Below are 21,187 nucleotides of genomic sequence, written 5' to 3' on the forward strand. Positions count from 1 at the left end.
GTACGAGGCTGAAGCCCGCCAAGGTTTACAAGAAAACATTGGCCGTAAGTTATCACAGTAAGTGCGTCCTTGTACTAAAGGGAAGGCAGGTGGCCCGAGGCAGCACTATGGAGTTCAGGAAGGGCACGGCGACGACAGTGCAACAGCCAAAGACAAGAAGAAGCACGTGGGAACCTGGCACCAGCGCGAGTATATCGTCGCCCACGCCGAGTCTGCCCAGAGAATTGAGGATGAGCGGGTACACAAGCAGCACACAACCTTCTTCAGAATGCCAGATATGATTACCTCGAGCGAGGATACGTACGAATATCGGAGATGATGACCTTTTGCGCGTCCAGCAGCATGCAGTTAAATTTTGGTGTTCCGACCACCAACTCTCTCAGAGTGGACACCCATCCACTGGCCCACATTTCAGGAGATGTTGCAGAACACAGGAAGTCGCTCAAAAGCACCCAAAGTCACGAAAAGTTTCCACCGAGACCAGGTCTGCAGACATTTGCTTCAATCAGTTCATCTGGCCTTGAACGCACCACAATTCCAGGGTGCGCACGAGGTGGCGATGTTCCCAGACATGAAGATGACCCCTAAAGCGCCTTGTAGCTTTGGTTCTACTGGAGGTTACGGTTCTTCACCTAGAAATTGTGGAATTCCGCGGGCAGCAGAAATCTCAAAATGACTGCGAAGTGGCCTACCACGCACTCGCTCATCAGTCGCCGACCGAGGTAGTCCCGAAATTTGTGGACGGTGTGCTGCTGCCTAGTCACGTAAAGCACTAGCACCACCGTCGTCTCGCTCAGACTCGATTTTCCCGGTTGTTCAAGTTTGCTGCGGCAAGCTTCCCTGACGGCTCCAGACTCCTCATTGTACACCTTGGCCTGGTTGATGGAGCAACTGTACTGGTATATTAAGAGCGCATCAGGCACGATGCATGGCTTATAAGCCATCAAAACCGCGGGTTCACTGACTAGAGGGTAAGTCGTCATGAATCTGAAGGCCTTGCAGCGTATGGCACAGGGTGTCTGTTTTTCTGGAAGCACCTGGTCGTGGTGAGCATGAGGGCGATGTCTGGTGCTTCGATCGCTGCCCTGGTTTCTTCCTTGTCCACCGCAGCAGCTAGGGTCATAGGGAAATTTGCCTTTGTGGGGCCACAGTTTTTGATTAACAAGTTAAATCAAGTGCCCTTGCAGGCCCGCGCGAAGCCTGCAGAGGTTACCGGGGCTCGTAGCTGGTCGAAGGGGACAACTCTGTCAAGAGCTGCATGGAGCGGGATAGTGAGCTGCACCAGCGTCGTACCCCCGGAATGACGATCGGGGTGACGGGACTGATGGGGGGAGGAGCTTTTTGGGGGACCATCAAGGGTTGCCATTAAAGCTGCCCAGTTGCCGTACACGAGTCCGCAGTTACCAGGTTTGTTTGACGATTCGCGTGAAGCTAATCAATGTGCTGGTGCGCTGATCGGAGATAGACATTCGAAGAAGCGCAAACGCCAGCGGTGAGGCCAGTACCGGAAGCAGCGCGGCCACTACCTTGCAACTAGCAACGGTGAACGCTCGTGACGGTGAACGCTTGCAGTCATCACTAGGGGGCTGCTGGGTACATCCAGTCGTTCCTCGAGGGGATCTGTCGCGAGCCCTGCTAGTTTCCTTCGCGATCAGAATCCTCGTCATTTGTGGGGACGTGTAGGTCACACATGCACAGCTCAGGCGCAGCAGGCACATTCACAACCTTGTCAGCCTCCACAGTCATTTTCCTCTCGCCTGAGATCGGCGCAGTCATGACATGGCAGGTGGCGGCTAAGTCCGGGGTTGGCGCTCCGGGATTCTCAGCACCAACTAAGGAAGGAACCGCGGAGGGTCTGGTCAAGTGGACCCACAGGGGGATCTTGATAACCTTTTCGTCAAATTCATAGCTGACGAAGAATTCGGCGTCCAATTCATCCAAGTTAGTGCTCTCGTGAGTACACTTGTCGAGGGCCTTTATTTCTTTGTACTTACGATTGACGACACATTGGTGCGAGAGAAACTGGATGTTTCGTCTATATGGATCCGGCAGCAGTGATTGAATTGCAGCTACGCCAATCGTGATAGCTTCTCACAAATTCACAGTGGCCTCTTCACGGCGGATGAGGCTGCGACGTGATGCGACCGAGTGACCCCAGCATGAGCACAAGCGGTGCGCAGCGTCCGAGGACAAGGCCCTTCGAATCAGCTGAACTGAAGGAAATTTCGAGCCTAGCATACCTCAAAGTTTTCGCCAAGTCAAGTCGGCTCTACTTGTCAAGTTGGTCTCCCGGGTTTTACAGCACCAGAGTGTTGCGGAGAGCAACGTAGACAGCAGGATATGCAAAGCCGATCGACAATTCGCTGCGCTTAACAGGGATGTACTGTCACAAGTGGGAGAAGTGAGCTAGGCCGATGTCCCCGTGCCCATGCGAGCGGCTTCTTTTATTATTATCATCTTCTTCAGCCACAGTATGGCTGTGCCTTACAGATGCAGTCGCATAGATAGGCAGAAGCACCCGGGTTATAGGGAAACAAGAGGGACAATTCTACTGAAAAAGGCATTCTCAGGTGTATTTTGCTGTCTGGCATTAGTGCACATGGGTATATCGTGCGGAGAAAATGTCGTTAAGCAGTACACAGTGCAAACAGGTAAGATGTTGTGACCTATGAACAAACCTTGTGGCTATAAGGGCCATAGTTCACTTTTCAACGCAAGGTTCCGCGACAAAACTTGGCAATGTGTCCATGGCGCTGATATTTGTTGCAATGTATCGCTGCTACAAAGTACTCTATGACAGGGTGGTTGATAAAGCCCGGGAAAACACGTGTGGACATGTTTGGGCGGTCTGGGCGAAACTGTCATGCAATGCTGCGAAGGGGACGCTCTTCCCCTGAGCCGTCTTTTCCGGAAACAAAATACTTCTTTCGGCATACAGATGCAACTTCTACTTTGAGAGGGGCGACTAAAGCTTCGCTTGAAATGTCGGACGGCCGGGTTCGTGTAACACTGCCTCGAAAGGAAAAAGTCCTGGTTAGCGCTTTCTCTCCGAACGGCAAACGTAACCCTAGTAGGCAGCACAAAAGGGCGACTTGTGCATTCTAGGGAGAGTGCGCTACCCCAAGGCCGCTCTCCCTGATAGCTGCTGTTACATTAGATGGTGACCAACGGAAGCCTTTCGTTTCGTACGGTGGCTTATGTTTTTTGTTTTCATCTACTCGGTGTTAGTTCGTAACGTGATCTCTGAGAGGGTTGGGTAACAGCGTGTTTGTTTGTCAAGGCCGCGGTTGGGGTCTTTACTTACGGGATACTCAACCCCACCGTCGAGTGTCCAGGACTGGTTTGTCCGAGAAGCACCGCAAGCAAATGTAAGCCTCTGCGCTATCGCTCATCCCTTCAGTCGGCTCAAGGATCACAGTCGACTCCCTTTCCCACTTCCCATCTGCGCCGGACGGGAAACCATAGGGTCAGCGTTTAGTTTTCAATAAAAATTTTAACCGTGGTATGCCTCAGAAGCATTGTCGGGATATTTCGCTGTCAGTGCTCCGGAAAAAAATTAGCAGTGGCTTAGCTCGGCTATGCCAGGATATACGTAGCGTGGGTTAAGGTTCAGCTGGTTATTCTTAGCTTTCCTAGTTGTCTAGGATTAGCTTGATTATCATGATTACTGCTTCTTCAATGACACACACATGGTATACGCATTATGTGGCACTTTTATATTTATCAAGCGGTTCCAGTGCAGCGTCACCAATGACGCCAGGGCTAAGCTGGTTCCACAGGCGCACGCCGGTGTTGCTACGACGCACGAGCCATCGGTTCCACACCCGGCCACCCCTCGCATGATCATCAAGTGAACCGGGCCGCCACGTGCGGAACCGAGGTCGGCGAAGACGGTGGACGCGTGGGGTGTGGTTCCAAAGGCGCACGCTGGTGTTGCTGCGACGCAAGAGCCATCGGTTCCACACCCGACCACCCCTCGCATGATCAAGTGAACCGGGCCGCCACGTGCCGCACTTGCGCAGCACGGCTCTCCAGGAGTAACGCGAAACTACCTCGGCCAGTGTAGCTCAGGCTACAAAAAAGCACGCCATATCCACGGAATGAATGATGATAAGTGGGGCGAAGCTCGAGAGGGGGATATCATCGGTAACCGTAACTCTCCCGTGAAAGTTCGCCCATTACATCATTAAGAAAGACGTAAGACTGTGTGCGTACATTGTACAAATCAACTTTTATTTTGTTCTTTTATTTTGTTCTTGTTCGTTTGTTGTTGTTGTTGTAGGGTTCGTGAGGCTGCAAGCACGCACTCGTATCGGCAGGCAAACCCCGATGCAGTGAGAGCTCGCGAGGCGGCTGCAAAACGCATCAAGCGAGCTCAGCCCGAAGCTGCCGACGCGCGGTTTAAGCGCGACTTTCTAGACGAGATGCTTCGGCCTCTCTTTCGCGCACGGCGGGATCCTGTCGGCGAGCGCGCGCTGCCGCCGCCCTGCGCGCCCTCCGCTCCGCAGCCTTGTCAACAACCACCTCCCCCACCCGGTGACTCGTTGCGAAAGAGGAAGCGCGTCAACAGCGATTGCCTTTTGTAGTGTCCGTCACGTGCGAGTGATGTCATCATGACGTCACTCACACCAGCGCCACCTGCGAGTGAGTCATCAAACTAGGCGGTCACGTAGCGCCACCTCGAGTGAGTCATCGAACTAGGCGGTCACGTACCATGAGACACAAGGGATGGACAGACCCACGGCTTTAGGAGCTTCGCCCCTAAAAAAGTGGCGCAGCTTGCACTAGTGTTGCAAGGCTGGACGAACAGCACCCCTCCCTTCATCAAAGACCCGGCTGTTGCACCTCAGATGGATTTTGGAACTTTCCACGGAAGGTTCTCCATGACTCGCTGGCCTGCATACTTTTGTCCGCAGGCAAATGACATCTCATTAAGTTAACCGCGTTAACACCCGCTAGAACCCTAATAAATCGGCTTCGCGAACGCGCCGTCTGGGCTCTCCGCTTCAGGCGCGAACACACGTGAACTGGCGCCTAGAAGAGCACGCGAGCGATCCCGCCACGAACGCTGGGAAGAGTGTTCTTCAAGGTCGAGGTGGCCAACGCCACGCGCTCCCCACGAGGCGCACGCTCACGTGCACTCCGTATTTTTTCTTGGTATTTTTTACAGGTAACCCTATTACGCGAAACCATAATTCAAAATCTCTATTGTTAAAAAGCAATGGGAAGCTTTGGTAGAGATCGTACACTTATTGTATTCCAATATACCTGTTCTCTATTTTAATTAATTTGTAGTTTCCAGTTTCCTTTTTTTGCCAGGTGATGGCAGAATCACTTCCCATGTACCAAGAGTCTAGCCAGGTGTGAACGCACACATTTTTCGTATAAGGCAGACTTGCCTGTTGTCTTTATGGTCACTTTAAGAAGCAAAATAAAATCGAAACACACCACCGAAAGCTCAGTTAAGGTGAAATCGAAGGAAATTTCTTTGAATTCGAATTTGCATTTGAAGAACCTTTATTTTTTGTCTAAGCGAGAGGAGGCCTGGACTAAAGGCACAGACGGCCTGACGTAGGTCCTTATCCCCCTTACACACTGTGACAGCAGCAATGCAACGGCAACTAATATTTCATAAAATGTATATCACAGTACACCTGCCTGTTAATCGGCCAGATTTAGGGAATTCCCCAGGTGGGGTAAGTAAGGTGGAGCAAGTTTCCTTACACCTGTAGGTGTATACAATCAGAGGAATCGCTATCACAGCAAGGAAATAAGTAAAAATGAATAAGCAGCCAGAAAAAAAGAGTACAAGCTAGAAGAAGGTCAGAAAAAAAGAACAAAGGATACAGAAGTTTACAGAGATATCTGAGTCCTCGATAAAGCAGGAATAAAAATGAAGATTTGTCTATATATATACATATGCATATGCATATACATATACATATACATATACATATACATATACATATACATATACATGTACATGTACATGTACATGTACATGTACATATACATATACATATGCATATACAAATACATATACATATACACACGCTTAAACACTGATAGACGAAAAAGATGCACTCACGTAATAACTGGAAGGCAAAGAACGGAAGTTTCAAAAAATGCATACATCTTGATCATCACCATTTTATTATACACAGAAAAACTATAACCTATTCGAAAAACCCCACATTGTCACTGAGAAATATTTGTTTGAATTGTTTTTATATGATTTTTCAGAAACGTTGAAACTTACGACCGCCCGTAATTTTGTTTAATATTTCTGTCGACTGAAATGGAAAAGTCTGTTTCCCATATTTTTTCCTTGGTTGCGGTGGGTGTCGGGTGTTATGTTTGGGGGAATAGTTTGCAATATTGTTGGTTATTGTATTTTGTATTTTACCTTTATGCAGGGTGCACAACAGTTTAAAATAATATATCCTATCAGTTCGAAGCATAGCAAGTGCTCAAAGAACAGCGCCTTTCGCAGATCTGCTCGGCGACCGGGGCAACTGCAATAAGCACGAAACATTTGTTTTCGTAGATGAGTTAATTTGGCGGAGTTTTGTTGTGCCCCACACCCGAGTTCCACAACAGACTTTTGAGTAGGAAAGTGTGTTAAATAACTGTTGCTTTAGCGGAAGTGGAATCAAGTGTGCAATTATAAAGATTTCACCGACACACTCAGAGAGAGAGAGAGAGAGAGAGAGAGAGAGAGAGAGAGAGAGAGAGAGAGAGAGAGAGAGAGAGAGAGGGAGAGAGAGAACTTTATTATGTAATCAGAGAAAACTTCATTATCTAAACAGCCCAAGTGCGGGCCGTCGTGCCACAGTCTCTTCATTAGGAGAGAGCCGGTCTGTGGAATTCCCAGAAACCCTCACTAATCTGAAGGCAGTCGGCCGCCAGGAGTTCTTGCGTCGACTTCCCATCCACGAGATGGTTCGGGTTCAGCAGGTCCTCCCAGGAAGTGATGCGGCAACGCAGGTGTGGCGGTAGGTCGGGTGGATGGCACTGCCAGTAAAGGTAACCTACTGATGGGTAGAAAATGCAGTTTTGTGTGTCGGACAAGTGGGTAGCGAGAGGATTTCTTATAGTGGATACAGGCTGGAGTAAGAAGAGAGGAGGTTTGGGGACACGAATAATTCGCTGGATAACTGAGTAATATGTTTGGTTCACGTGAGATTTTCTTCAAATCGGGGGCCCAAGAATTTTTATTCCTTAACTTGCTCAACTGACACAGCATTAAAATCAATGAAGAGTGCATTTTGCATGTTCTTTTTACCTGGCCTAAATACAGCGTACGTGGCCTTTTTTACGTTTAATTCCAGCTTGTTTTGAGATAACCATTTAAATCAATTAAACTCAATAATTAAGAAATTATTTATTTATTTATTTATTTATTTATTTATTTATTTATTTATTTATTTATTTATTTATTTATTTATTTATTTATTTATTTATTTGTTCGGTTACTCCTTGAATGGAAACATTCATTTGTTTACGGAGTGTGCATCTTCACCATAATCAGTCTCAGTATGATAAATATCTAGAGAGGAAGAAAAAAAAGCTACGTGACTGCACGTGCGATCACGGAATACGTTGGTTTCCTGCGTCAAGACTGCAGCCAGCAGCCAATGGCTGGCTTAGACAGTTTCTGGGTTACTGCGCGGCGGCCGCTTGTTTCGGGGCTCCTCGCTTTTCGCTAACTTACATTACGCCAGGAAGCAAACTTTCCGAGTTAGGCGACGCGTCTAGTTACCTACAATCTACTTTTTTTTGCAAAGGTGATCTCATATGGCTTTTCAGACCACTGGAGATTTTGGTTTTCTCTAATACATTCATGTGTACACGGAAGCAACACTGCACTTCCATTTGTACCACTCCCTCTCTTCTGCGGTCCCATGAGCCAGCTTTTGCTGACAACGAAAGTGAAGATAGTCGCGCATTGAACGCGGGTGAACACAACCGAAACTTAAACCTCTCAACTCAAACTAACCAGAAGCGCATGTATACAAAATACGAAACAGTCGGAAGAAGGGGTTTCGTCCTGTGTTCTTTCTTCGAGCTCTGCAAGGTAGAGCACTCTTTCTTTCTGTCCTAGCATAGTCAGAACACAAAAAGAAAACAGAGCAGTGCGAACTCAACAAAGTCAACGATGGGAGCGCATGCAGAACTCGTCCTGTTCGGGTTGCTCTTCCCCGTTCATCCTTCGTGCTCGCTTCTGCATAACCCAGTGGCATCGTACGTGCTATTCGCGACTGCGTGTTAGCTCAGGTTCATTTACTTCTTTATTTTGTTTTGCCTGAATGTCAGTTATAGCGCGAGCACGTTCAACCGCTTAATTCGATGCCTGGTTCAACTTCTCTGCATAATTACAGGCTGTTTCTGTTCAGGCGCCGAGTTTCGCGTCATGCGATACGTGGCGTCGTTTGCTGGACGAGCTTCCTTTCTGCCCACTGTTTTTTCTGGCGGCTTGCGAGAAGCGGTCTGGGCCGCTCGATAAGTTATTCACGCGGACCGTCGGCGTTCACGCTAATTCAATCAATCGTTTTCGCCGCGCCAGAAAAGTTCGAAGGTCACTACCATGTTGCAAGGCCAGTGATTGCATCGGCGATTTGTGCTTTTGCGGCACTGATCACGTCTCCTTGCATGCATATCTATATCTATAAATATATATATATATATATATATATATATATATATATATATATATATATATATATATATATATATATATATATATATATATACAATTCACCGAGCCCCTCATTTCCCATTTCTGATTCGCTACATCCATAGCGAGGGCCTCTGTTCTGGCAGTCTTCGTGTGCCAAAGGTAGCTTCAAGGAGCCATGAAGACAAAATACAAGTTAGGTTTATTACAAAGACGGCTTAGTCCCGATAACAATGTTACCAATATCATCGCAATCTTCGCACAAATAACGGAGATATTAAAGAAAACGAGTGAAGCAGTCGCGACCCCCTAGCCAATTTCCCGCAACTTTTCGATGACGTCACGGATCCTTGTTTGCGCGATTGGCCGCCGCCTAACTGACCTGTCGCGACGACACATGACTAAACGTCTGTAATTGGGCCTCTAGTTCCATTTGACCGCATCACTTGAACGCTAACGTGCACTTAACGCACTGAAAATTATGTTTTATTGTTGGCCCGTATGACGTCATTCTTGCTCATAGCACATCACTGTGGAGCAAAATTTCAAAGTTTTTAACTAGTTCTTGCTTTTTTTTTTCGTTAAAAACATCTTTTGTGGCTGTAATGGAGCTGAGGGAGATACTGAATCCTAGTTCTTTCAAATTAAACGACGTTGTATTTTCTCTTCATGGCTCCTTTAAGAGGGTTCAACACTGATCGACCGCTCTCGACATGTAGACACTCGAGTCACGGCCCGGGGGTTAAAAAGGAGGTCCCCTTCACCCCGAGTAGTCCGAGTGGCGCTGGCTACCACCCCCAACTACAGGCAAAAAAATACTTTAACATAAATACCCAAGAAAGTGGTGGGAAAACAGCCCCGCCGGTAGCATAGTGGTCATCGCATCAGACCAGTATTCTGGAGGTCGTGGGTTCGGATCCCATCCGTGGGAATTTTTTATCTTTTTGACCACTTTCTTTCTGACTCAAAAAATTCGTCATCTGTTTCTATGACCTACCGCATACTTCCCTTTGCTTTCCGAGGCTTTCTTGATATATATATATATATATATATATATATATATATATATATATATATATATATATATATATATATATATATATATATATATATATATATATATATATATCTGATAACCTTCTGATAACCTTCATCAGAATCTGATAACCTTCATAGACGCGTTCAACTCTGCGCATCCCTCCATTTCTTTTTCTTACCAATACTCCCCGTCTACTGTTAATTTTCTTGACGTAAACGTCACCGTCTCAGAGGGCAAACTGATAACTAAACTGTACCGAAAACCGACCGACAAACAACAGTACCTACATTTTCAAAGCAGTCACGTCAAACATTGCAAAACCGGAATTCCGTATAGCCAAGCTCATCGTTTTCGTCGAATTTGCTCAAAGGAAGAGGACTTCAATGATAATTGTAAGGAGCTACGCAGTGCACTTCTCAAACAAAAATATCCCGTTGAAATAATTGACAACGCTATAGACAGAGCACGAAACCTGAATCGCTCAGACATTCTCAGAGGCACCAAAACCTCCCACGACAAACCGCAAACGAACTTGGTCTTAACACATTCCGCATCTGTTCCCAAAGTCTCGTCTATACTAAAAAAGCACTATAACATTCTTACCCAAAGTGAGCGCCTAAAACATATTTTTCCCGAACCCCCACGGGTTGGGTACAGGAGAAACAAAAACATTAGGGATGTCCTGACCTCATCCAAAATAAGGACTCAAACGACCGGCGGATGCAGTCCTTGCGGGAAGCCTCGATGTCAAATATGCACGCACATGTCCACAACGGATACCGCGGTCAGTTCAGCCTCTGACTTTCGTCTAAAAATCAAAGGAAACCTGAACTGTGATAGTTCCAATGTGGTATATTTGCTCGAGTGTACGGTGTGCCACCTACAATACATCGGGCAAACACAAAAGTCGTTCAGATCTAGGTTTAATAATCACAAGTCACATTCCAAAACTCTGCCATCTCTCCCGTTGTCAAAACACGTTAACTTTTCTGGGCACTCTTTTGACCACGTCAGAGCCACGATATTAGAATCTGGGTTTCGCTCTCACCATGATCGACTAATCCGCGAATCGTATCTCATTTACAAGTTCAAATCTGCATCTTCAGGCATTAATGAGAGTTGTGGGAAATTATCGTCTTTGGTGGGTACCTAAGCCATTTTCACTGTTTTTCCTTTCACCGTTTTTGTTTTTTTTTCTCTTGTTTCATTCGCCCTACCGAAGACTGTCAGCCACCACACGTTTCCGCCCCCCCCTCCCCACCCTTGTCTGTCTCCCCTTTTTTTTTCGTGGAATAGTAGCTGCATTCCCAGTACGCCTCCCCTCCCGCGGTTGGCAGCCCCCTTTGGGGGGTTAAATTTGTTATCGCGAACGCGCTGTCCGCGAGGTCACTCACCATCTTCTTCGATGTTGCACGGTTCCCCCACCCCTCCGCTTCTTGGACTGTCCATCATTACTCACTTCTTTGCATGCCTCCATCATGCTGTGACGTGCTTTTATTGTATACACAGAAATTTGTTGACCCTTACTGGCTACCGATTCAATAGTTGCTTTCACGCAGGACACACCTAGTTACTTCCTACCTGGCTAAATAATTGGTTGCGTTGCTGGTACGTGCGCTCTTCTGTGACTTCTGTGAACTTGTAAAGTGCCCTGACATTCCCCAAGCCGCCGGTAATTGGTGTTTTCAGGAATGGATGCGTCACCGGCGGCTTCTGTTCTGTATTTATTTGTTGTTCGTGTACTTTGCATTTCGAGTGTCGAGACGTTCCCTGCACCATCCATCTATTCGTGTAATTCGTATGAACAGTGTATTTAAACAACTCCCTACCCTTTTTTTTAATATTATATGCAGTTGAATATTGCTGCGCTTTTTAGAAAAGAGTTTGTCATCATGTATAGTGCCACATGTATAATGCCCTCCCTTCCCTGTTCCCTCGCCCCAAACCCGCCAATGTTGTTAAAAAAAGGGTACACTGCAGCACACCCTCTGCACCTATATAAGCGTGCGTGCTCCAACGTTGTATGTTACTCAAGATGAAGACTGGTCCCGCAGTCGAAACGTCAGTAAACCACTGTTTTTGTTTTTAATCGTGCGTCTACCATTTTCTCAAGTATTTTTTCTGGCTCCTCGAGAAGTTTTCTTTTAGTGCTTATATATATATATATATATATATATATATATATATATATATATATATATATATATATATATATATATATATATATATATATATATATATATATAGACAGAACAAGGGTTGCCAGTCAAGAAGTCCTCGGAAAGGAAAAGGGAGAATGTGGTAGGTCATTGAAACAGATGAAGAATTTTGAAAGACAGAAAGAAAGTGGAGAAAAAATGCCCGCCGGGTGGGATCCGAATCCACGACCTTCAAAATACGCCTCTGGTTCGAAGCCCACTACGGCACCGGCGGGGCTATTATTTTTCCCTCCACTTTCTGGGGTATTTATGTTAAGGTAATTTGTTTCCTGCGCTTGGGGTTGGTCGCCAGCGCTCCTCGGACTACTCGGGGTGAAGGGGACCTTGTTTTTAACCCCCGGGCCGTCACTCGAGCGTCTACGACATATAGAGAGTGGTCGACCAGCGTTGAACCCTCTTAAGCTCCCTATGCCACCAAGACTGCTAGAGCAGAGGTCCTCGCTATGCATGTAGCAAATCAGAATGGGAAATAAGGGGCTCGTTGAATTAAGGCAGAAATAAGGGTTGGCAGTCAAGAATGCCTCGGAAAGAAAAGGGGAGAATGCGGTAAGTCCTTGAAACGGATGAAGAGTTTTCAAAGACAGAAAGAAAGTGTAGAAAAAAATGCGCGCGTAAATACCTACTGAAAATATCCATTAAAACCATTGGAAAGAGTCTGCACGTCATTTACAATAGGACCCTCGATTTCTACTTCGGTTGTTGGGTTTTCAGGCCGTGCCAAGTAACACCAAAATTTTTGTGACTGGTGCATTATGAAGTGAGATAATGTATGTGAAAAAAAGCATGTCTTGCACTTCTTATTTTTGCCTTAAGTTGAGATGCAAGTTCCTTTAAACTTACTGAGTTCCTCTTGTTCTTGCGCATTCTCTGCACCCGATTGATTGATTGATTGATTGATTGATTGATTGATTGATTGATTGATTGATTGATTGATTGATTGATTGAATTATTGATTGATTGATTGATTGATTGATTGATTGATTGATTGATTGATTGATTGATTGATTGATTGATTGATTGATTGATTGATTGATTGATTGATTGATTGATTGATTGATTGATTGATTGATTGATTGATTGATTGATTGATTGTAGGGTTTAACACGCCGACGCAATGCAGGGGATGAGGCGCGCGGTATTGGAGGGCTTCGGGTTAATTTTGACCACCCGGGGATCTTTAACGTGCGCCGAAATTTCGTACACACGGACCTTTTTGGTTTTCGCCTCCATCACAAAAGCGGCCGCCGCGGCCGGGAATCGAACCCGTGACCTCGGGCTCAACAGCGTAACGCAATTATGCACTGAGCCACCGCGGCGGGTCTCTGTACCCGTCTTTTAAGATGAATAATACGGCGATTAATCCATGGCATTTTTCTTCTTGTCCGTTTTAGTTTCTTTGGGATAATATTTAATTCACAGTACGCACGCAATTATTTTTTTCAGTTGCATCCACATACTACTAACACACTCACATTCCTTTACAGAAAAAGTCTCCAGTGCTGCTTGGAGGTAGTCAATAACACAAACATCATCAGCTCTGGTATAGTCTTTCACGGCTATCCGTGAATTTGTGCCAACGGGTTTCGGATTTAAACATTCAAGGTTAAAAATTATGATTAAAATTTCGTGGTCAGACATTCCATCTTCTACAGTGACTTTACTGGATAGGTTATCAGAAACAAAAGCTAGGTCTTGGGTGGAGCAAGTATTTCCTTGAATACGGGTTGGTTCCTGGACCAGCTTCGAAAATGAAAAATTGAACATTACATTGTACAATAGCTCGCTGGTGGCGGTATTTCTAGTACTTGTAAAGTTTGTCCACTCAATAGCTAGATTGAAATCTCCACTAAGTATTAATTTGGTACGGACGGTAACCTTATCAACCAGATAGTCATGTACTTGTAAAAGGTAATCATCAGACGCATTTGGCTTTCTGTAGATGCCACCAATCAGTACGGGAGCATCGTGAGCAAATATTGTGCATCAAACCCTTTCATGATTCGTGATACCCTTTTCGCTACGATATTCCAAGCCGCGTTTTATTGCAATGGCGATCCCGCCCCCGCGACCATCACGATGTGACCGTAGTAGGCAATATGACGTGGGAACAATTCAGAATCAAGTATGTCTGGGTGCAGCCACGTTTCAGTTATCACGACAATATCAGCAGTGTACGAAAATAACGATACTTCTAGCTTGTCAGTTTTGTTAACAATGCTACGGGCATTCAAACATACCAAGGATAATGGTGTAGTGGCTTGCGCGTGTCACGCGTTGTTTTTCCAGGGACCATCGTGAAGAGCCATTTCTCAGGGGAACTCTTGCATTTTTCGCTTCATCCCATACCTATAAGTCGTCATCTATCTTCACTTTATCGAACACAAGAGTAACCTTGCCCCCATTGTCCCGATATTCCTTTGCTGATTGCCATAGTTTTTTGCGCGGGTCCCTAACCCGCCCGGAAAAGTCTTCAGAGACCCATATTGCTGTTCCCTTCAGTTAGCCGCAAACACGAAGAACTAACATTGCTTCAGAGAAATTGTACTGCTTAAGAATCAATGGTTATTGTCGGTTTTGTCTTTTCCTGCCAATTCGGTGCATGCGTTCTAGAGATATAATATTGACCTTGAGGATACTTTAAAAATGTCCTTAACAATCCGCTATTCTAAATCTGAATTTTGTTTGTTATCGCCCTCTTCCAAGCCATAAATTATGATGTTATTCCGGCGGCTCCTGTTTTCCAAATATTCAACCTTAACCGATATGCCTCGTACCAGTTTATTTGTTTTTATGCTCATTACTTCATGCTCGGTGAGTTTATCCTCGCATTGTTCTAGGGGTGCTTCTTTTTCTATGGCAGTTAATCTTTCCTGCACGTTGCCTACGGTTGTTTCAAATTTGCTTAGAGAGCTGTGAGCGTTTTATTGGTCTTGGTTTGTTCCTTTAGGGTTTCCTTGAGAAGCTGGCTGTTCAATGTGGCTTCGGAACAAGTATCTCAGTCTGAACGGGGTCCAGGGTTTAACTCCATATCACCCGATGTTAACAACAGTAGCCTAATAACAACCAAACTATCACACAATGAAGAAAGCAGGCTCTGTGCGCTTGGCAGCACTACTAAAGTGAGCGATTCGTCTCTAATAGAGCAGACAAAGTAAAAATGAATTGAGCCTATCTGTGCCTATACCACAGCATTTGGTGCCTATAAATGTCTAATGGCACTTTTCAGTGCCTATTATAGGCGTCCAAAATCATGAATTTTCGTGCATAAACTTCCTGTCTCTACTAATGAGTGAATTGGCGGCCTCAGTACGCTCTGCCGTTATCAGGCATAGCGTTTCGGTGTCTTTATCGCGTCATACAACCGATGGTGACGCCGTGGTGGTGGTGGTGGTAAAAACTTTATTTATCCAGAGCTGTTAAGAAAGAGGCACCGGCTGGGAGCACCGACACACTACAGTCCCCTAGTCGACGGCCAGGAGCCCGTGGGCCCTAGCGGCGAGTTCGGCCAGCTGAATCACACACTCTTGAACTTGTTAGTCGGGGCTGAGCAGAGTAGCCTCCCATTGCTCTACCGTGGTAAGGGGCAGGGACAGAGTAGGATGGAGGGGGGGGTTCGAGGGTTACGCGCCCACTATGTGGTGGAGGGAAGCAAAAGGCGCGCCGCACCACGTGCACGTGTCGCAGTATCGCGTGGGGAAGTGGAGGTGGCACAATGCGGGATGCGGGAAGGTGTTAGTCTGCAGCCGACGCCACTGAACAGACTGCCTGCGCTTTAAGGTGGAAGCAGGGGCGGGGAAGTGTGTCTGACTAAGGCGGTAGTGCTGTGTGATTTCCCGGTACGTAACCAGGCGTCTTTTTTAACAGCGGAGCTGTTTTACAAGCCGTAAGTTCGCCATTGCAAGAAAGAATATCAAGAAAATGGCGAGCGCTCATGAATGCGTGCCTCGCGGCGACCGCTGAGCGTCCCTGGCACACGCAGTGGCATCAGAAAAAAACTTTTCCGGGCATCTTCACTGACGTGAAACCCGAGGAGAAGAGGAGTGTGCAGCGTATAAGTGTATCACTGGCGCCTTGGCGTTTTTTCCAAGGAGGCGAAACCGTAACGGGATATCTGGGGAAGGGCCATGCATGCAGTTTATATGTGTATTCCTGGCGCGTTGGCGTTTTTGCCACGAAGATTAAACCGTTGGGGTGTAGAGTTATACAGCTTTGCTGTAAGTCTCGTGTCTTTGAAGCCCGAAGCGTTCTAGCGTGAGGCGTTGGGAAACGAGTGCCCTGATGTTTTGTTACCGTGACTACATTATACTACGACATGAGAGAGCGAGAGAGAGAGCGAGAGAGAGAGCGAGAGCGAGAGCGAGAGACAGAGCGAGAGCGAGAGCGAGAGACAGAGCGAGAGCGAGAGCGAGCGAGAGAGAGAGAGAGAGAGAGAGAGAGAGAGAGAGAGAGAGAGAGAGAGAGAGAGAGAGAGAGAGAGAGAGAGAGAGAGAGAAAAAAAAACTTTATTATGAACAGAGAGAGAGAGAAAACTTTATCATGAACAGATGGGTTAAGGAGACGGGGTGGCCACCAGGCTGGTGGCGACTAAAGCAGCTCGTTCAAACAAAAGCTCCTGGGTGGCCAGGTCGGAGCTGCCCAGCGCCTCCTCCCACTGCTCGCTGCTGATGATTGGGGGGAAAGGGTCTTGAGGGCATTCCCACATGCAATGGGTGAGTGATGCATACGCACCACAAAGGGGACATTCGGGAGAGGGGAATTCTGACGGGCGAATGTGGTGGAGAAGGGATCTCGTTGGGAAGGCTCCCGTTTGAAGGAGTCTCCATGTTCGCACTTTATGTTGTGGGAGGGATGTATGGGATGGTGGGTAGATACGATGGGAGAGACGGTAGTGCTCTGTAATATCGTTAAAAGTGATCAGCTTGTCTCTGGTGGACCTGGCGCCGTGTTGGGAAAAGGGCTCATGCCGGCCCGGTGTGTAAGCTCTCGGGCCGCCATGTGTGCCGCCTCACGACATGAGACACCGACAGCCCGAGCCCCTAAGGGCCTTCGCCCCTAAAATGGCAGAAACACCCAGGAGCGAGAAAATCCCGAGTGCCCATGAGGGCGTTCCTCGCGGCGACCACGGAGTGGCTCGGGCAGTGGCTCAAGCAAAGAAAAATTCCCCCGCATTTCCCCGAAGGGGAGTATGAGGAAGTGCGAAGCACGGGGTGATGCTATGAGGGGGAGTTTGTTGAAGTTTGGTGGCATTTTGCCCGTTAGTTACATTAACACCCCCTCGTGATCACGTTCGGCTTAACACGCCTCGTTTGTTCCTCTGCGGAAATCTTGGTTAATTAACGTATATGTTCGAGAGGAGGAGCGCACCGCACCGCAGCGCACCGCAGCTGCGAAGCGCCGACCGGAGTGAAGGGAGAGGAGGCGCAGTCACGTGAGAGAATGCAGAACTAGCGGGTTTGTAGTATCACGTGTACACCACGCAGTTATCAAGCCGCTATAACGCCGCTGAGTCGCCAACGCACGCCGCTGACGACGTAGTTTGAATGCGTTAAAGATATAAGGCGCGTTACTAACACTGATATCAACGTCGCGTCCGTGGCTCGCTTCACCAGGTGGCGTGGCACGTCACAAGCTCGTTTAGATCGGGTCTACTTGACGGGTGACGCGCTATCACTGGTGACCGATTACACCGTCACCCCTGTCGCTTTCTCGGATCATGGCCTCGTAGCATGCTCCCTCAAAATCAGGCCTGAAATCAAAAGAAAGGTCGGCAGTCGTTGGCTGATGAACGCTATGGTCCTTGACAACGCTGCCTTCGTCGACCGCATAAGAGGGGAGATAGAAGCGCTTAACGCTTCAGCCGTCGACGCGGTGGTGTGGGAGCGTTTTAAAAAGGGCGTCAAAGGAGCAGCCATTGCGGTCGGGCAACAGGAGGCGCGAGACAAAAAGGCGAAATTAAGTCGGCTAGTAGAATGTCTGCGCTCTCTTGTAGAGGCGGATGAGGAGAGGCCGGGAGAGTTCGCTGGGGATATTCGCAGCGTCAAGGAAGAAATCCGGTCTGAGCTCGAGAAACGATATTGGGGAGCTCTTGTGCGGAGCAGGGAGCAGCGAGTAGTGTCCGAGGCACAGCCATCGAAGCTTTTCGGTGCTTTCGAGAGAGCAAGGACCGCCGCCAAAACAATTTCCGAGGTGAACCACTCTGGTAGCATTGCTAGTGGGAGCGGGGAGGTGGCGACTGCCTTCTGTGAGTACTACGGTAAGCTGTTTTCCTTGCGCTCGAAGCTTGACGATCCCCCACCGGACGTCCTTGGTGAGCTGCCAACGGTGCCAGATGACGTTAGAGTCATAATAAACAGCCCGATAACGGTCGAAGAGATAAAACACGCGATAAAAAAACTGTCAAAAAATAAGTCACCGGGGCCTGACGGGATTGTTTCTGAATTCTACCAGGTATTCCGTGAAGAGATAAGCCCTGTTCTGGTATCTGTCTTCGACAACATCCAAAACACAAAAGTGCTGCCACCTTCAATGCGGAACAGTAATTTGTGCCTCATACCCAAAAAATCCGTCCAAGATACGGTACCGAATGTGGAAGATTTCAGGCCCATCAGTTTACTGTCGACAGACTATAAAATCCTAGCACGTATCCTGGCCCGACGACTCGAGATGGCCCCCTGTGGTGTGGTGGGCCCACATCAGACATGCGGATTTAGGGGCCGCTCCATTAACACCAATTTGCATCGCATGCGGACGGTCTGCGAGGTGGCAGAGTCAGGCACTTACCCCTTAGCTGTCCTTCAACTCGACCTTAAAAAGGCCTTCGACCAGGTAGACCACACCTTTCTGTTCATGCTCCTTAGTCAATGTGGGATCGGAGATGCAATGGTAGATTGGATAAAGACCTGCTACACAGAAATAACTACAAGCATCATCACGAATGGGGAAGTGGGGCCGCCAATCAACATCGGACGGTCGGTCAGGCAGGGCTGCCCCATGTCCCCTATTCTATTCGCACTGTACATAGAACCTCTCTGTAGGATGGCAATAGCGTCCAAGTCGATCCGAGGCTTCGTCCTTGGAGACGAAGAACTAAAGGTCCTGGCCTATGCGGATGATGTCGCCTTTGTGTGCACATCGAGAGAGCAGGCGGGGGAGGTTGTTGCACTGGCCGATGAATTCTGTCGATTCTCCGGGGCTCAGCTCAACCTTTTGAAGTCGGAGGGAGCATGGCTCGGCGAATGGCTCACCAAACCCCAACAACTCTACGGAGTTCGATGGAGGGGGGCCATCACCCGCTACCTTGGGGTAAACCTAGATACCGGCGCAGCCATCGCCCCCCGGTGGCAGACAAAACTGGCAGCGGCTGGAAGGAATTTGGAGCCCTGGAGAGCGCGACATATTGCCCTCTTTTCTAGGGCACATGTTTGCAACGCCGTGGCATATCCGGCCATCTTGTACGCGGCCCGCGTCTCGACTATTGATGCAGGCTCAGTGTCCAAGCTACACAGGTTGTTTGCGGTTTTCGTCTGGAGATCCACGTATGAACCCATGCGCCGCACTAACATTTTCTGGAGCGCCGAAGCCGGGGGTCTTGGACTCGTTAACATGGAACTCAAACTGATTGTACAGAGATTTGTGTACTTCCGAGATCGCAGCGATGGCTTCCTCCAGGCGGTTCTCCAAAGTGTAGGCGCCCTACACCTGGCCCCTTGGCTCGTAACAACGGCAGACCTTGCACACGGCACCCGTGCAACAGGCCTTTACAGGGAAGTGGCGGGGGCACTGGCCCTCTTGCAGGAACTCTTCTCCTGGGAGTATTTGTGCGCAGTGAAGCCGAGGAAGCTCTACTGGGATTTGGTAGAACAGACCCTCCCACCCCCCTTGTACCGCTCCCCACCTTTAGGCCGCCTTAAAAGTGACGTCTTACGGCGTGTGCGGAAACTCCCCGTTCCAACAAGCTCGAAGGACTTCTTTTTCCGTCTGCACGCAGGGATACTCACAACTAAGGCAAGGCAGGAAGAGCGGGGTTTCTTCCTCCCTGGAGGGGCCAACTGTCCGCTGTGCGGAAGGCGGGAGACGGGCGAGCATGTATTCTTAGAGTGCAATACGGCATCGTATTTCTGGGACGAACTGCAGTGCTCCTTTGGCACACAATGGCAGCTCACGTGGACCAACCTGAGGTTCTTGGATGCAGACACGGAACTCCCACACCTTCGAGATTGCATCCACGTCATGGGACTCCACTCGCTTTGGAGGGCAAGGGTGGATGCTGTTGAATGCGCTGAACACCCTCGGCCGGCGTGGAGGCATTTTGTTCAGAAGGCGCAGTGGGCAGTGGCCGCCCTTGACGGGCCTGACTCGGACACCGAGCTGCGTGATGCACTGGCGCAGGGTTCGCGTGTCCTTTCAGAATTTAAGGTAAAGGAGCGGAGGAGATGGGACTCAATTTGATGCCTAGAATCGGGTAACACTCCTGCTCACCTCTGCTTGCCCAGAGCCTTCTGCCCCTCCCTCCGCTCCGATCCCATTCCCTTCAAGCGGTGCGCAGAAGGCACTGTCATCCATTGGACAACGTTCGTGCTAGTGTAATTACCGCCCAAACTCTGCGGCCGTGCCAGCATTGCGATGCCACTAGCTTACACTAGCCGGCAGAACATGATTATGCCATGCTAGCGTAAAGGCAGTAAGCGCATATTTTTCTGCATGCCTAGAGCTGCTATTGTGTACGACGAATACCCTGCAATCATCTGATGTGATCCTGTATTTATCTCTGTAAATAAAGTTTTTTGTTTACCCGTAAAAAAAAAAAAAAAAAAAGTCGCGTCCGTGGCTTAGTCGGTAGAGGTCGCGCTGCGGCCGCAAAGTCCGCAGATCGATACCTGGCGCCGGATGCTGTTTTTTTTTTATATAGTGTAGTGGCCTGGCTGGCGCGCCGAGAGAGGGTGTTGCGAGCTGGAGAGTAGTAAAGGGGCTTTAGGAGAGTAGGCGAGGGGGGAGAGGAGACGCTATGCGAACGCGACGATTCAGGCTCGCTTAAGAAGTGCATTCGCACTTATTCCTGGCCAATCTCCCACGTGGGTATGTGCCATGTCAGCGGCCAGGCAGCGCGCGCCCATCTCCCCCCGTTGCTAAGGAAGACGAAAAGCGCGCGCACCCGCAGCTGTTGCTATGCGGACGGCGGAAGGTTCGGGGTCGCTTATAAAGTGCATTCGCACTTAAAAAAAAAAAGAACCTCCAGCGCTGTCGGCGAGCCCA

General features: G+C 48.3%; 1 non-coding gene and 1 pseudogene across 1 annotated transcript; one reads left to right on the plus strand and one right to left on the minus strand.

Annotated features, from left to right (window-relative positions):
- Positions 1 to 632: 632 nt before the first annotated feature.
- On the minus strand, positions 633 to 20,242 carry LOC144144727 (uncharacterized; annotated as a pseudogene).
- Positions 9,535 to 9,608, plus strand: Trnat-agu (transfer RNA threonine (anticodon AGU)). Its single transcript has one exon. It is a non-coding gene; the product is annotated as a tRNA-Thr (tRNA).
- Positions 20,243 to 21,187: the final 945 nt, after the last annotated feature.

This window comes from Haemaphysalis longicornis, unplaced genomic scaffold, assembly GCF_048455015.1.
Source record: "Haemaphysalis longicornis isolate Haplotype H1 unplaced genomic scaffold, Haemaphysalis longicornis Haplotype H1 scaffold_7, whole genome shotgun sequence".
NCBI classification, from domain to species: Eukaryota; Metazoa; Arthropoda; class Arachnida; order Ixodida; family Ixodidae; genus Haemaphysalis; species Haemaphysalis longicornis.